The 15,672-nt window shown below is 46.2% G+C and overlaps 1 protein-coding gene across 3 annotated transcripts in view; it reads left to right on the forward strand.

Annotated features, from left to right (window-relative positions):
• Positions 1-3,903: 3,903 nt before the first annotated feature.
• The window catches only part of LOC106585608 (vinexin), a 53,995-nt gene continuing 42,226 nt past the window's right edge, over positions 3,904-15,672 (forward strand). For 2 of the 3 annotated variants that reach the window (XM_014172012.3, XM_014172015.3), the window contains exon 1: positions 7,127-7,423. The gene's annotated coding sequence lies outside the window, so the exon portion shown is untranslated. Of the gene's footprint in view, positions 4,037-7,126; positions 7,424-15,672 lie in introns of those variants that run through there. The other variant, XM_014172014.3, reaches the window with a different exon arrangement.

Here is a 15,672-nt window from a genome sequence, read left to right on the forward strand (position 1 = left end):
AGCTTTGGACTCGGTTCCGGACTGTAGGCAGTCTCACTCGGTTCCGGACTGTAGGCAGACTCACTCGGTTCCGGACTGTAGGCCGACTCACTCGGTTCCGGACTGTAGGCCGTCTCACTCGGTTCCGGACTGTAGGCCGTCTCACTCGGTTCCTGACTGTAGTCCGTCTCACTCGGTTCCTGACTGTAGGCCGTCTCATTCGGTTCCTGACTGTAGACTGTCTCACTCGGTTCCTGACTGTAGGCCGTCTCACTCGGTTCCTGACTGTAGGTCGTCTCACTCGGTTCCAGACTGTAGGCCGTCTCATTCAGTTCCGGACTGTAGGCCGTCTCACTCGGTTCCGGACTATACACTGTTGCCAGGTACTCTGGACGGGGTACTGTTGCCGGATACTCTGGACGGGGTACTGTTGCCGGATACTCTGGACGGATCACTGTCGCCGGACACTCTGGACGGGGCACTGTCGTCGGACACTCTGGACGGGGCACTGTCTTCGGACACTCTGGACGGGGCACTGTCTTCGGACACTCTGGACGGGGCACTGTCTTCGGACACTCTGGACGGGGCACTGTCGTCGGACACTCTGGACGGAGTACTGTTGTCGGACACTCTGGACGGAGTACTGTCGTCGGAAGCTCGGGACTGAGCTGACGCACTGGAAGCCTAATGCGTGGGGCTGGTAGTGGAGCTACCAGACTGGAGACACGCGCTGTAAGGCTAGTGCGAGGAGCAGGAACAGGCTGAATAGGACTGGGCTGACGCACTGGAAGCCTGGTGCGTGGTGCTGGTACTGGATATACCGGGCTGTGGAGGCACACTGGCGGTCTCGATCGCACCTCCTGCACAACCCGTCCTGGCTGGATGGAACTAGTAGCCCTGCACGAGCGAAGTGCTGGCACAGGGCGAACTGGGCTGTGCAGAGGCCTGATGGTTGCCGTGCGTAGAGCAGGCGTAGGGTAGCCTGGACCTAGGAGGCGCACCGGTGGCCAGATGCGCTGCGCAGGCATCCTCCTTCCAGGCTGGATGCCCACTCTAGCACGACACTTGCGAGGGGCTGGGATCACTCGCACCGGACTGTGCGTGCGCATGGGCGAAATCGTGCGCACTTCCGCATACTCCGGCGCTCTCTTCTCCACCTGCTTCCCATAATAAGCACAGGGAGCTGGCTTAGGTCTACTGCCTGGCCTAGCCAACCTACCCGTGTGCCCCCCCCCCAAAGAAATTCTTGGGGCTGCCTCTCGTGCTTTATCAGCGTGTATATCGCTTCATACCGGCGCCTCTCTGCCTTGGCTGCTTCTATCTCCTCCGGTGGGAGACGGTAGTCCCCAGCCTGGTGCCATGGTCCAGCCCCGTCCAGAATTTTTTCGTTGCTCCTTACCCCGCTGCTTGGTCCTTGGTTGGTGGGAGATTCTGTCACGGTTGTCGTAGGATTGAGATCAAGATGCAGCGGGAATATGTACACTCATCTTCTTTTATTTATGTGAAGAAGGAAAAACACCAAAAACGTATACAAAAACACAAAACGAACTTGACAGTCTTGTCAGGCACACATAGCTAAACAAGAACAATCTCCCATAAAATACTAACACAAACACATACCTATTTATAGGACCCTCAATCAGAGGCAACTAGAAAACACCTGCCTCCAATTGAGAGTCCAACCCCCAATTAACTAAACATAGAAATACAAATGACTAGACTAAACATAGAAATACATAAACATAGAACAGTGCCCAAAACCCAGAATAATAAATCAAACACCCAACTACTAACACAACCAGCCCGAACCACATAAAACAACTCTGTTGTTTTTTGTGTCACACTGAGTTACCTCTGCTGCAGAGGATAAGTTAACTGCACCTCAGATTGCAGACCAAAAAAAATGCTTCACAAAGTTCAAGCAACAGACACATCTCAACATCAACTGTTCAGAGGAGACTGCATGAATCATGCCTTCATGGTCGAATTGCTGCAAAGAAACCACTACTAAAGGACACCAATAATAAGCAGAGACTTGCTCGGGCCAAGAAACACGAGCAATGGACATTAGACTGGTGGAAATCGGTCCTTTGGACTGATGAGTTTTTGGTTCCAACCGCTGTGTCTTTGTAAGACGCAGAGTAGATGAACGGATGACCTCCGCATGTGTGGTTCCCACCATGAAGCATGGAGGAGAAGGTGTGATGGTGATTTATTTAGAATTAAAGGCACACTTAACCAGCGTGGCTACCACAGCATTCTGCAGCGATATGCCGCCCCGTCTGGTTTGCGCTTAGTGGGACTAACATTTGTTTTTCAACAGGACAATGACCCAAAACACACCTCCAGGCTGTGTAAGGGCTATTTGACCAATAAGGTGTAAGGGTCGACGCTGGTAGAGACACACGAAGTAGGTACAGGGATTGAACATTTAATGGCGACGGACATTGAACAGGAAAGGACAGCGTCTGGACGTGAACACATAACAACATACATTTTTATTTTATTTGATTTATTTCACCTTTATTTAACCAGGTAGGCTAGTTGAGAACAAGTTCTCATTTACAACTGCGATATGGCCAAAATAAAGAAAAGCAGTGCGACACAAACAACAACACAGAGGTACACATGGAATAAACAAACATACAATCAATAATACAATAGAGAAAGTCTATATACAGTGTGTGCAAATGAGGTAGGATAAGGGGGGTGAGGCAATAAATAGGCCATAGTTGCGAAATTATTACAGTATGGCAAATTAAACACTGGGGTGATCGATGCAGACACAGGGAACAAGCGGGGAAGCAGACAGTTATAGACAGGGCAATCAACAAAGTGAAGGAGCCCAGGTGAGCCCAATGAGCGCTGCTGCGCGTAATGATGGTGACAGGTGTGTGTTATGAAGGACAGCCAGGCGCCCTCGAGCGCCAGAGAGGGAGAGCGGGAGCAGGCGTGACAGAAGGAGGGTGATGGAGTGCTGCATCAGATGACCTGGCCTCCACAATCACCTGACCTCAACCCAATTGAGATGGTTTGGGATGAGTTGGACCGCAGAGTGAAGGAACAGCAGCTGTATAGCACTTTGTGACATCTGCAGATGTAAAATGGGCTTTATAAATAGATTTGATTGATTGATTATCTGGTTGGCCATAAATCAAGTGCGCATGCGCACCAAGCCGCTTAGAATCTGAGTTACCTCTGATCTAGGATCAGGTCCCGCTTGTCTATATAATGTTTGTTTCTTCCAGAACTTACTTACTAAACTGCCATATAGCACAATCTCTTGCTGTAATAGTAACATGCACATAATGATAAATACAACCATGCAATGATTAACTGGCAATTCTGTACTTCGGAGATGGCATGCATTAATTACACAGGTATTAAGTTATATGTAACAAGATAACTAACACTAGCAAGGTTTCAGTAGCATGCATTAATCATAAACAACCCCCAACAATATAAAGCCCCTTTTAGAATAAACACTTAATAAAGCTTGGTTGCAAACCAAACTTGTGTCTTCTTCTGTTGATGACTAAAAATGTTCTGAGCTAGAGTGGGCGGAGCCCAAGTCCAAATGTCAATTCAAGTACCCTGATTGGCTGGAAGGAAAGGCCTTTTTTACAGTTTAGTTTAGCAAATCTGCATATCTTTCTCTCAAATAGGCCTCGGACTCTGAATGGAGCACCACACTATTACTGGATTGATCTCAAACACAAGTCTGTATATTTAGGTTGATGTGAAAATGGCCTCCTCTGTTCCTGCTCATGAAAAACAAAAGGGCGGTTCCACTGAGGCTGTGCCTGCATGGGAATTTCTATTATTTCCAGCTGCAGATGGAAACTATTACAGAGTCCCTGATGAGCTGTAGAGTGGAGTGAGGGGTGTTGCACACACACAAAACACACACACACACAAGCTGAGTCACTCGCAGAAGATAAAAGACACCCTGTTGGCCAGCAGCAGTGGTTCTCTCCCTCCCTCCCTCCTTCTCTTTCTCTCTCCCTCTGTACTATACCAAGAAGTCCTCTCTACTCGGCCTGCGCTGCACTAATCTGTAAGTACGACTCTCTCTGTCTGTCTCTGCTGCTCCACGCCAAGACTAAAACACAAACAGTTCATGTTGTCAGACTCTCCCGCTCGCTCTGGCTCTATCACCTAGAGGGCTGAAGAGATCAGGAGCGTAATGACCGGATTATACACTTGAACTGTGGGAAATGGAACTGTGTTTATCTTTAGTTCTCCATGCGTGTCAATTACTTTTTGTCGGAACATTGTTGTGCAACAGTTGAGTTGCAGCCGAATAGTTCTTGTAGGGTTCTAACATTGTCTTAGGAAGGAGCTATCTGTCTTTGGTTGAGCAGATAGGAATCAGACCTTCTCCACGGAGAGACAGGTTTCTGATGTTGTGGCTGTTGTTTTGGGCTGAGAGCTATGCTGAATGTAGCCACTTCAGTACTGCACCTCTGGTTATACTGTGCATGTTCATTTGTGCATACTGTATACATTAATATGTTCATTCATTCAACACATCAGTGTTTTATCATGATACATTTATTACCAAACGTAAAGGGAACTGAACCCATCTAAGGGCTTACAAGAACAGAAGTACAGTAGGATCTTCATTTGATCTCTCTTTTGTTGCTGAGAAAAATGTATCAACCCCTACAAAAATGTCCATTAATTATAATCCACATAATAATTCACATTTCCTGTTGCTGCAGGATTACCTTACTGCTGTAGCAAACTGGCTCAAATTAAGATTCTACATCTGTATTTTAAACCATCATTTCCACTTCTATGTTTGTGGTCCCTGTTGACTTTGTTTAGCTGGGCTCTTTATACTGGAAGTAGCTATCCTTGAGAGCTCCATATGGATTTCCTCTTTGGGCCAACAACCACGACAAGCATATCTTCATGTGTCCATTTGTCTACTCTACTACAGCTTGTTTCTAGCCTAAAGCATTGTGGATTTATGCATTGTTTTAGCTCGGTATAAACAATTGCGAATTATTATGATGATTATTATTGTTGAATTTCTGTCAAGGAAGGTCCCTCCCCCTAGCTTGGGAACCCCCTGATGTAGGCAAAGGTCACCTAAGAAAGAAAAACAGATGAACTGACAGTTCTTTCACTTTATTGGATGTCTTTCAGTGTTAAGCAATATTTAGTTCCATTATACTCTTAGTTATTAAATCTCTCTAAAATCTGAATGCTTGATTGAAACCAAATGGCTTGTTTTATAGGCAGTTTGTTTCCAAATGCACAATGAATGTTCAGATAGTTTAGTGCTTCACTGGGAAATGTTTTCCCCAACCAGTAGAAAAAGTACCCAGCCGTTAGCCATCATCAAGTTAGGTAGTTGACTGTTATGTAACAGAGCTTTATGTCATGATGTATTCCCTCACTTGGTATGGTCTTTGGTTGTTGCATGGGATTTTAATGACCCATGCAATGGGTATGATTGCTTCATAGAAACATACGGAACATATTGGAACGTACCACAGAGACAGAACAGGGTTTGAATGTGTTTGAAAGTTGAACGTTGCTAGGCGGGATTTACTAGTCTGGCACAGAGCTGAGAGTTGCTAGGGTTGATTCATTAGAATCCCATCACTGTTACAAATACCACACTATGGACTCGGCGGGACAGTGAAAAAACAGGCTACAGTTCCCATCCCTCCAAATATAATATTTATCACTGGAGGGAGGTACAGACAAAATGACAGTGATGGAAAGAGAAATGTGTATGGGAGAGAAGAAGAGAGGGAGGGGGGAGTGTGTTTGTGAGAGAGGTGCTGGGTCCTCGGCCAAAGCAGCAATCACCTCTTGCACCTCATTGAGCCACAGAATGACAGGGTGTAAGATTGGGTCACAGCGGGGGACTGTGCCCGCCTGACTGCCCTAACTGGGCCCTATAGCCTCTTCCACTACAGCACAAACTATCCAGAAGTGTTCCTTCTTCTAGGGGTGAAAAACAACATTTTCCTTTGGCAAAAACAATCTCTGGAGCAGCGGTGCAGACTCAGTAAGTGGACACTGCTTGGTATTTGCCTGAGTTTCACTGTCCCAAGCCAGACCGCTGAATTATTAAAAAAGAGCTGACTCCTTCGATTCCAACCTGAAACTGTCCGAGGCATGGGGCTTACACACGCACACACACACACACACACACACACACACACACACACCACACCACACACACACACACACACACACACATACACAAACACACATGCACACATACACACATTGCTTACCAAATCATTTCTAGTTTTTAGCTGGTCTGACTGGTTAAAAGGTTAAAGTGCAATAAAGGTGAGTGTACCTGCAATGTGAAACATGTAAAGGCTAACTCAGTACCTGAGACATATGAGACAGAAACAGTTATGTCAGCATGTAAATCTTCAGGTTTGTGTCCTGTTTGGCAAACACTGCAGACAACCTGGAAAACATAGTTCTAATTTGCCATGTATGGTAGCGAGAACAACTGAGGAATTTGAGAGCATGTGCTTCACTCTGCTTGTCCTTTAACACTGTAGTTCCGTTTACTGTATTCTCTCATATACCTGTTCTATGGTCTGTGTGCTCCAAGGGCTACGTATTATGAAAGGCAATCTAGATATCTGAATACAGAATCTCTGGATGATTCAGTATATCAGCTGTCAGTGGTTGAAGCAAATTCAAATGGATTCACCTCCCCTCACATATAGTTTCTCTCTGGTCATCGTGCCCCTCAGTCTAAGCTGTTGTAGCTGGATATAAATGATCTGGGGAAGGGCAGGGGATGTGAGAGAGAGAAGCTCTGTATGTCTATCTGTCTGTCTGTGTCTGAGTGAGTGAGTCAAGTGGTGGGTCCAGTGTCAGTGCGATCCATTGGGGTTGACCACCTCAAAGACTACTGATGTCAGGGGACCCTCAGAGAACCCTCCTGGACTGAGAGAGTTATTTTTCTCCCCTCCTCTTCACTCCCCTCTCTCTTTAACTAGAAAGAGACCTGCCCTGTATGTGCCCCCAGAAAAGACACAAACAGCATCACAAAAGAGAGGGAGTCATGGGAGAGAAAGAGAGAGTGGGTGATAGAGCGAGGGGCATTGTGGGGTATTGGTGAGGTGGAGGTGAATAACTATTAGCATTCCCCTTTGGTTAACCCTGCGCTGTGTGAAATATCACCACGATGAGCACTCTTCATTGAAGAAGCCCCGCGCTGACAAGCCAAGAGGAGGGTGCCTTTTGAACAGGGTCCAGGGGTTGCCATGGCAATGCCTGTCAACCGGGAAGTCCTTCACAGGAGGAGGTAGTCCAGAGAAAGAGAGCGAGAGAGGGAGGCAGTGAGTGAGCGAGGTAGTAGAGAGGGACTGCCCACAACATATTGGGCTTACATGCATCACGGAGAAGATAGAACTTTGAGAGGTGTGTTGTTCCCTGGGATTCTTTATCAGAGGTGAGTAGCCTAAACTTTTCCCATGCTGAGGCAGTAGGATGAAATAACTTTAGATACACTTGTCAACATAGTTACTGTGTAAAATATCTGGCTAACTATGTGATCATGGGGCTGTGGTAGGTCCTGCTTTGCTCTGTTTTTATTGAAAGGTTGAGTAACCTGCTTGTTTGCCTATCTGCTCCGGGCTTACTTGCTTGCTTCACAGGATTAGTGCAGCAGACTTTCCCAGGAATTTGTCAGTGTTTTTTTTTTAAAGAGACTCTCAGCAAACCGAGAGGATGGCCACACAGCGAGATCCAGTACAGTATAGTGTACCTGAAGTTACGGCTGTCCCATTCTGACAGAAGAAGGCTATTTTATTCTGCTACCCTCAGTGATGAGGTCTGTGCTGTGAACTGTCCTGGAGAAACAGTCTTAGTTGTGGTTTGTGAATGAATGGAGGAGAGGGCAGCTCTGATGCACCCCTGCCACATTACAGGAACACAGAGGGTGGGAATGAGAGAAGGGGGCTGTGTTATTATGGTCATTACTCACTGCTCTATCCATGGGTTTGGGTATACTGTACTGTAATCATGGGGGCTACCTTATTAACGGTGTGGAAATAGATATCCCTGTCAGGGACACTGCCCTTAACACAGGGCTCCTTGGCCCTCTGGCTCTAGACATGTTCACCCTTCATCTTGGGACTTATTGTGGATATCGGGATGATTTCTATACCCTGCACTGATCCTCTTTGAGCTCTCCTGATATCTCTTGCTCCATCACTACAGCCTATACTCACTCCGCTTTGCATATATACAAAAAGCTACCCATATGGCTGTGTGAGTGTTTTTGTGTGCACTGTGATGGCATATTTGCCTACACTGTGTAAGGTTGTGATTGTTCTTTTGTAGTTGTGTAAGGGCTGAACTACCTTGCATAGCACTGCGTGAGCTCTAATGTGAGTACAGGAACCTCCCTGAAATCTCCAATCCCTCTCTAGTTCAGCAGTCATATTATTATTGGCCCCCTCAAAGTGAGGCTGTGTAGTGTCTCTATTGACAAGTAACACGGAAGCCTTGGCTCCCCCAAGCAGAAGGCTGAGGGGAGGGAGCACCATACAAGGAGGCAGAATAGTTTCTTTCTGATAAATGTGTGTATCCCTCAATAAGCGCATGTAATAAACAGGACGGGTCCAGGTCCTTGTATGGTCTATGGCAATGTGTTCACATGTGCCAAGTTGCAGTCTGGAGACAAGGCAGGAGTGTGTGATTAACCTTTAGAGAACATCTTTATAATAACAAGCTGATGATGAGTCACCCCTCAGGTTTTTGAAAAAGATCAGATTGTTTGTGATTATCCTCTAACATCCTGTTCAAGTAAAAACATACTAATGATCATTTCAGGTTTATTGCTTTCTTACATAATTTATCCCCTGGAATTTACTACATTGTGTGAGATTATGTGATAAGGCATTACCTGCCTCCCACTCATCTGGAGAGTAGTAGTGGAAGGCCAGACATGAGTATGTTGTTTCCCCCCAAAAATGAAGTATCTCCTTTAAAGGATAGAGATGAAGGGATATTAAGGAAAGGCCAGAAGTTTTTAGGACCTGTATTCCACTACAAACAAAATCACCACCTTAAGCAAACATGTCTGTGTTTTGGTCTGTGTCCTTATTAGTTTAACTCTGAGCAGGACTTCTCATGGCTGGGAACAACATTATGGAGCCAATGATTAACCTGCTCTTTCTGCTCAGCACAGCCCTACACACAGAAACCAATGGAGGAGGCCAGTCATAGAAATACAATCAATAGAGAGGATGTCACTAGTTTTGTTAGTTGTGTGCACGTTTTTAAGGGTCAAATCGAGTTATCCATAAAGTGACTTTGCACACCAATTCACTATACTGAAGCTATGATACTACCTTGTACTGTACTTTTTGGTAAAACAGCCCATTATGATGGATTTATGTCACATAACATGTCAAATGTTTGTATCACTGTACCAATTGTTGAGTTCCGCCCATTCTCTTTCAAGCTGAAACATACTTCCATGATATTTGGTATGAGGACAATATAAGGGAAAGTTTTGCTATTGTTACTTCACCTGGCCTTAGACACTCCCTCTACACAGGCGGGGCTCTGGCAGGCTGCCTGTTGTGGTGGATACTGTTGGTAGCAGAGGTTCTACAACTCATAATGTGTCATTTGTGGCTGTCCTGACAACCATACTTCCTGGGATAACAATGCAGTGGAGGAGGAGATTAGAGCTGGACCCAGTCACAGAAAACCTCCTACCACAGACAGGAGGAGGAAAGGTCTGGGTGACAATGCATAGAGAAACATAGAGTGCCAAGATCATCCTGATGCAACACTTGACTCTAAAACAGTGCTGGTGAGAGAAATCCTGTTGTGAAACACTTTCTTGTAATAACAGTTATTTTTTGGGCTTCCAGATTAGAGTTAATATATAAAAAGTTTCCCTGTAAATTATCGGCAAAGATGAAAGCTAATATAGTCATGGCTTTGTTGTAAATTCTATTTCAAATAATTGCTCGGTCATTCAGTATGGGTAGCGCCTTCGTTGGGCGTGGTCAATAAGGAACTCATTTCACTAAAAGCCGTAGACAGACAGGAGCGACAGCCAATAGGGGGGACCCCGCTCCTTTCTAACGCGCTGTTGCTCCATCTCACCTCACTTTGGTTCTTCCTTATGAGGTCAAAATACTTCTGAATACTCTCTTCAGGATCCGGCACTTCTCCGTTTTGGACTGTTTTGTTCCGAAACCTATTTGGCCGGATCCAGTACCACTTGTGACATTATTTAGCAATATACACATTTGAATAAAAACGATACAAGTTCATTGGAGTTGCATCTTGATTAATCCCCCCCCCCCCCTCCCCCCCACCCAAAAAAGCGTAATGTGAAAATGTAGATTTGGTTTGCGCAACATTGTAACTGCTGTTTGAGACCAATGTGTGGCCGTGGCTATGTGAGAAGTGTGCCTGTATCTCTCACAGAACTAGTATGAGATTGACTTTATATATCTCCCTCCCTCTGCTCTGATAGACATGAGCCTGCAACTCTCATCGCACTTCATCACTGATTTCCTTATTCAAGCAGAAACGCGCGAAGGGTCCTGGAGGAGCAGCAGCACCCCTGATAAATTGAAATACATTTACTAAAGTTCTAGAATTACTGTTGTCTGTTCAGAAAGACATGAAATAATTCAGAATACCCTACTACACCACGAGAAGGCTTATTATATAACCACAGACTATCAATAGCTTCTTTAAAACATGTGCCTAGCTGTGGATTGTGTGTCGCCCAATAACAAGGCACAGTTTACAGTTGGGAACGCATGGCAAATCTGTCAGTGAACAGCATGCAGACAAAACAGGCCTTTGGCAATATTTCAAACACAATCGTGGGAAAAAAACTGTTTGGAAAGTAAATGGCTCCTGCTGAAATGAGAAGACTAATCTGGCTATAGAGGCTGCCAAAATATTATATCAAATTACAAATATTGTTTTACAAAGTAAAACAAGAGAGAGATTGCCTTTTGGCATGAGCGCATCGGCCATCACCTGCGAGTAAGCCGTGCATCATTGGGTGAGTCATTGAAACTGGAAAGCATGTTTAGGACTACAATTTCCTCCTCATATTGTAGTTTACAATATGCGTCTCCACACACCTAGACTTAGGCTAATGATGGATTCAAGACAAGGTTGTTTTTATTGATCTCAGATTCTCAGTTTGTCAGTGTCAAAGTAGCCTGTAATTTCGATCATTTCTGCAGTATAAAATCTCGTAAGGATTTCCAATTTTCGCCTAAAATGACATACCCAAATCTAACTGCCTGTAGCTCAGGCCATGAAGCAAGGGTATGCATATTCTTGGTACCATTTGAAAGGAAACACTTTGACGTTTGTGGAAATGTGAAAGGAATGTAGGAGAATATAACACAATAGATCTGGTAAAAGATAATACAAAGAAAAAACCAACCATTCTTTTGTAATTTTTTCGTACCATCATCTTTGAAATGCAAGAGAAAGGCGATAATGTATTATTCCAGCCCAGGTGCAATTTATATTTTGGCCACTAGATGGAAGCAGTATATGTGCAAGATTTTAGACTGATCTAATGAACCATTGCATTCCTGTTCAAAGTACTGTAAAAGTACAAAGTAGTTCCGGAACTCCAATTTGAGCAGCAGCAGCTGAAAAATGAGCTCCTACAAATATTGAAATTTACATGGTTTTTAGAGTGAAGTACATCGGAAAAAAGCAAAAGAAAACTGCAAGACGGAATAGGAGAAAAAACAAGCAACAAACAAAGAAGATAGGCTTTTGAAAAATAACTATTTTTCATAAAATTGTAGTTATCTTAGCAAGCTGAATTGTTTACCAGTTGCTAAGCAGTTGCTAGGGACTCTTTTGGAAGAAGCTAGCTAGCTAACGAAGAACAACAAAGAATATCTAGTTAACAGAAGAAAAGAAAGTGAAAATCAGGACAGAAGAAAAAGGATATCAAAGTGAAACAGTTCTCTAAAGACACAGGAGACAATAATACAAGAAACAACACTTCTGTAGCTTGTCAACTATGTGTCTGTCTATCCCTGTTCTCTCCTCTCTGCACAGGCCATACAAACGCTTCACACCGCGTGGCCGCTGCCACTCTAACCTGGTGGTCCCAGCGCGCACGACCCACGTGGAGTTCCAGGTCTCCGGCAGCCTCTGGAACTGCCGGTCTGCAGCCAACAAGGCTGAGTTCATCTCAGCCTATGCTACCCTCCAGTCCCTAGACTTCCTGGCGCTGACGGAAACATGGATTACCACAGATAACACTGCTACTCCTACTGCTCTCTCTTCGTCTGCCCACGTTTTCTCGCATACCCCTAGAGCATCGAGCCAGCGAGGTGGTGGCACTGGAATCCTCATCTCTCCCAAGTGGACATTCTCTCTTTCTCCCCTGACCCATCTGTCTATCTCCTCATTTGAATTCCATGCTGTCACAGTTACCAGCCCTTTCAAGCTTAACATCCTTATCATTTATCGCCCTCCAGGTTCCCTTGGAGAGTTCATCAATGAGCTTGACGCCTTGATAAGTTCCTTTCCTGAGGATGGCTCACCTCTCACAGTTCTGGGTGACTTTAACCTCCCCACGTCTACCTTTGACTCATTCCTCTCTGCCTCCTTCTTTCCACTCCTCTCCTCTTTTGACCTCACCCTCTCACCTTCCCCCCCTACTCACAAGGCAGGCAATACGCTTGACCTCATCTTTACTAGATGCTGTTCTTCCACTAATCTCATTGCAACTCCCCTCCAAATCTCCGACCACTACCTTGTATCCTTTTCCCTCTTGCTCTCATCCAACACTTCTCACTCTGCCCCTACTCGGATGGTATTGCGCCGTCCCAACCTTCGCTCTCTCTCTCCCGCTACTCTCTCCTCTTCCATCCTATCATCTCTTCCCTCTGCTCAAACCTTCTCCAACCTATCTCCTGATTCTGCCTCCTCAACCCTCCTCTCCTCCCTTTCTGCATCCTTTGATTTTCTCTGTCCCCTATCCTCCAGGCCGGCTCGGTCCTCCCCTCCTGCTCCGTGGCTCGACGACTCACTACGAGCTCACAGAACAAGGCTCCGGGCAGCCGAGCGGAAATGGAGGAAAACTCGCCTCCCTGCGGACCTGGCATCCTTTCACTCACTCCTCTCTACATTCTCCTCTTCTGTCTCTGCTGCTAAAGCCACTTTCTACCACTCTAAATTCCAAGCATCTGCCTCTAACCCTAGGAAGCTCTTTGCTACCTTCTCCTCCCTCCTGAATCCTCCTTCCCCTCCCCCCCCCCTCCTCCCTCTCTGCGGATGACTTCGTCAACCATTTTGAAAAGAAGGTTGACGATATCCGATCCTCGTTTGCTAAGTCAAACGACACCGCTGGTCCTGCTCACACTGCCCTACCCTGTGCTTTGACCTCTTTCTCCCCTCTCTCTCCAGATGAAATCTCGCGTCTTGTGACGGCCGGCCGCCCAACAACCTGCCCACTTGACCCTATCCCCTCCTCTCTTCTCCAGACCATTTCCGGAGACCTTCTCCCCTTCCTCACCTCGCTCATCAACTCATCCTTGACCGCTGGCTACGTCCCTTCCGTCTTCAAGAGAGCGAGAGTTGCACCCCTTCTGAAAAAACCTACACTCGATCCCTCCGATGTCAACAACTACAGACCAGTATCCCTTCTTTCTTTTCTCTCCAAAACTCTTGAACGTGCCGTCCTTGGCCAGCTCTCCTGCTATCTCTCTCAGAATGACCTTCTTGATCCTAATCAGTCAGGTTTCAAGACTGGGCATTCAACTGAGACTGCTCTTCTCTGTGTCACGGAGGCTCTCCGCACTGCTAAAGCTAACTCTCTCTCCTCTGCTCTCATCCTTCTAGACCTATCTGCTGCCTTTGATACTGTGAACCATCAGATCCTCCTCTCCACCCTCTCCGAGTTGGGCATCTCCGGCGCGGCCCACGCTTGGATTGCGTCCTACCTGACAGGTCGCTCCTACCAGGTGGCGTGGCGAGAATCTGTCTCCGCACCATGCGCTCTCACCACTGGTGTCCCCCAGGGCTCTGTTCTAGGCCCTCTCCTATTCTCGCTATACACCAAGTCACTTGGCTCTGTCATATCCTCACATGGTCTCTCCTATCATTGCTATGCAGACGACACACAATTAATCTTCTCCTTTCCCCCTTCTGATAACCAGGCTGTGAATCGCATCTCTGCATGTCTGTCAGACATATCAGTGTGGATGACGGATCACCAGCTCAAGCTGAACCTCGGCAAGACGGAGCTGCTCTTCCTCCCGGGGAAGGACTGCCCGTTCCATGATCTCGCCATCACGGTTGACAACTCCCTTGTGTCCTCCTCCCAGAGTGCTAAGAACCTTGGCGTGATCCTGGACAACACCCTGTCGTTCTCCACTAACATCAAGGCGGTGACCCGATCCTGTAGGTTCATGCTCTACAACATTCGCAGAGTACGACCCTGCCTCACACAGGAAGCGGCGCAGGTCCTAATCCAGGCACTTGTCATCTCCCGTCTGGATTACTGCAACTCGCTGTTGGCTGGGCTCCCTGCCTGTGCCATTAAACCCCTACAACTCATCCAGAACGCCGCAGCCCGTCTGGTGTTCAACCTTCCCAAGTTCTCTCACGTCACCCCGCTCCTCCGCTCTCTCCACTGGCTTCCAGTTAAAGCTCGCATCCGCTACAAGACCATGGTGATTGCCTACGGAGCTGTGAAGGGAACGGCACCTCCATACCTTCAGGCTCTGATCAGGCCCTACACCCAAACAAGGGCACTGCGTTCATCCACCACTGGCCTGCTGGCCCCCCTACCTCTGAGGAAGCACAGTTCCCGCTCAGCCCAGTCAAAACTGTTCGCTGTTCTGGCACCCCAATGGTGGAACAAGCTCCCTCACGACGCCAGGACAGCGGAGTCAATCACCACCTTCCGGAGACACCTGAAACCCCACCTCTTTAAGGAATACCTAGGATAGGATAAAGTAATCCTTCTAACCCCCCCTCCCCCCCCCCTTAAAAGATTTAGATGCACTATTGTAAAGTGGTTGTTCCACTGGATATCATAAGGTGAATGCATCATTTTGTAAGTCGCTCTGGATAAGAGCGTCTGCTAAATGACTTAAATGTAAATGTAAATGTAAATGTACTGTTCAAGACTGCCCAAATGTGCCTAATTTGTTTATTAATAACTTTTCATGTTCCAAATTGTGCACTCTCCTCAAACAATAGCATGGTATTCTTTCACTGTAATAGCTACTGTAAATTGGACAGTGCAGTTAGATTAACAAGAATTTAAGCTTTCTGCCAATATCAGATATGTCTATGTCCTGGGAAGTTTTCTTGTTACTTACAACCTCATGCTAATCGCCTATCTTAGCTCCAAAAAGTTTAATAAAAGATCCTCCTAAAGTCTCCAGTCATGTAAAATTCTGTACAATTGCATGAAATGCGTTTAGAAAAGGCCACGTTTCCCAGACCCTAGGCTACTAAAAATGTTTCCCATGTGTGCAACTTCCATAAGTGCCTCTACTTCACTGCTCTATGCCACTACGCAAATGTGATTATATGCATGCAATGCTTTATTTTAAAGGTTTAATTTTCTTCGTGCATTCCGGTACCTCAGAGCTCCCCAGGTCACCCCGCTCTCATACTCACTTTTTGTTCTGGCACCTCCCAATTTACAAATTAAGCACTGAGGAG

The sequence above is a fragment of the Salmo salar genome, chromosome 24, assembly GCF_965601325.2.
Source record: "Salmo salar chromosome 24, fSalSal1, whole genome shotgun sequence".
Taxonomy (NCBI): Eukaryota; Metazoa; Chordata; class Actinopteri; order Salmoniformes; family Salmonidae; genus Salmo; species Salmo salar.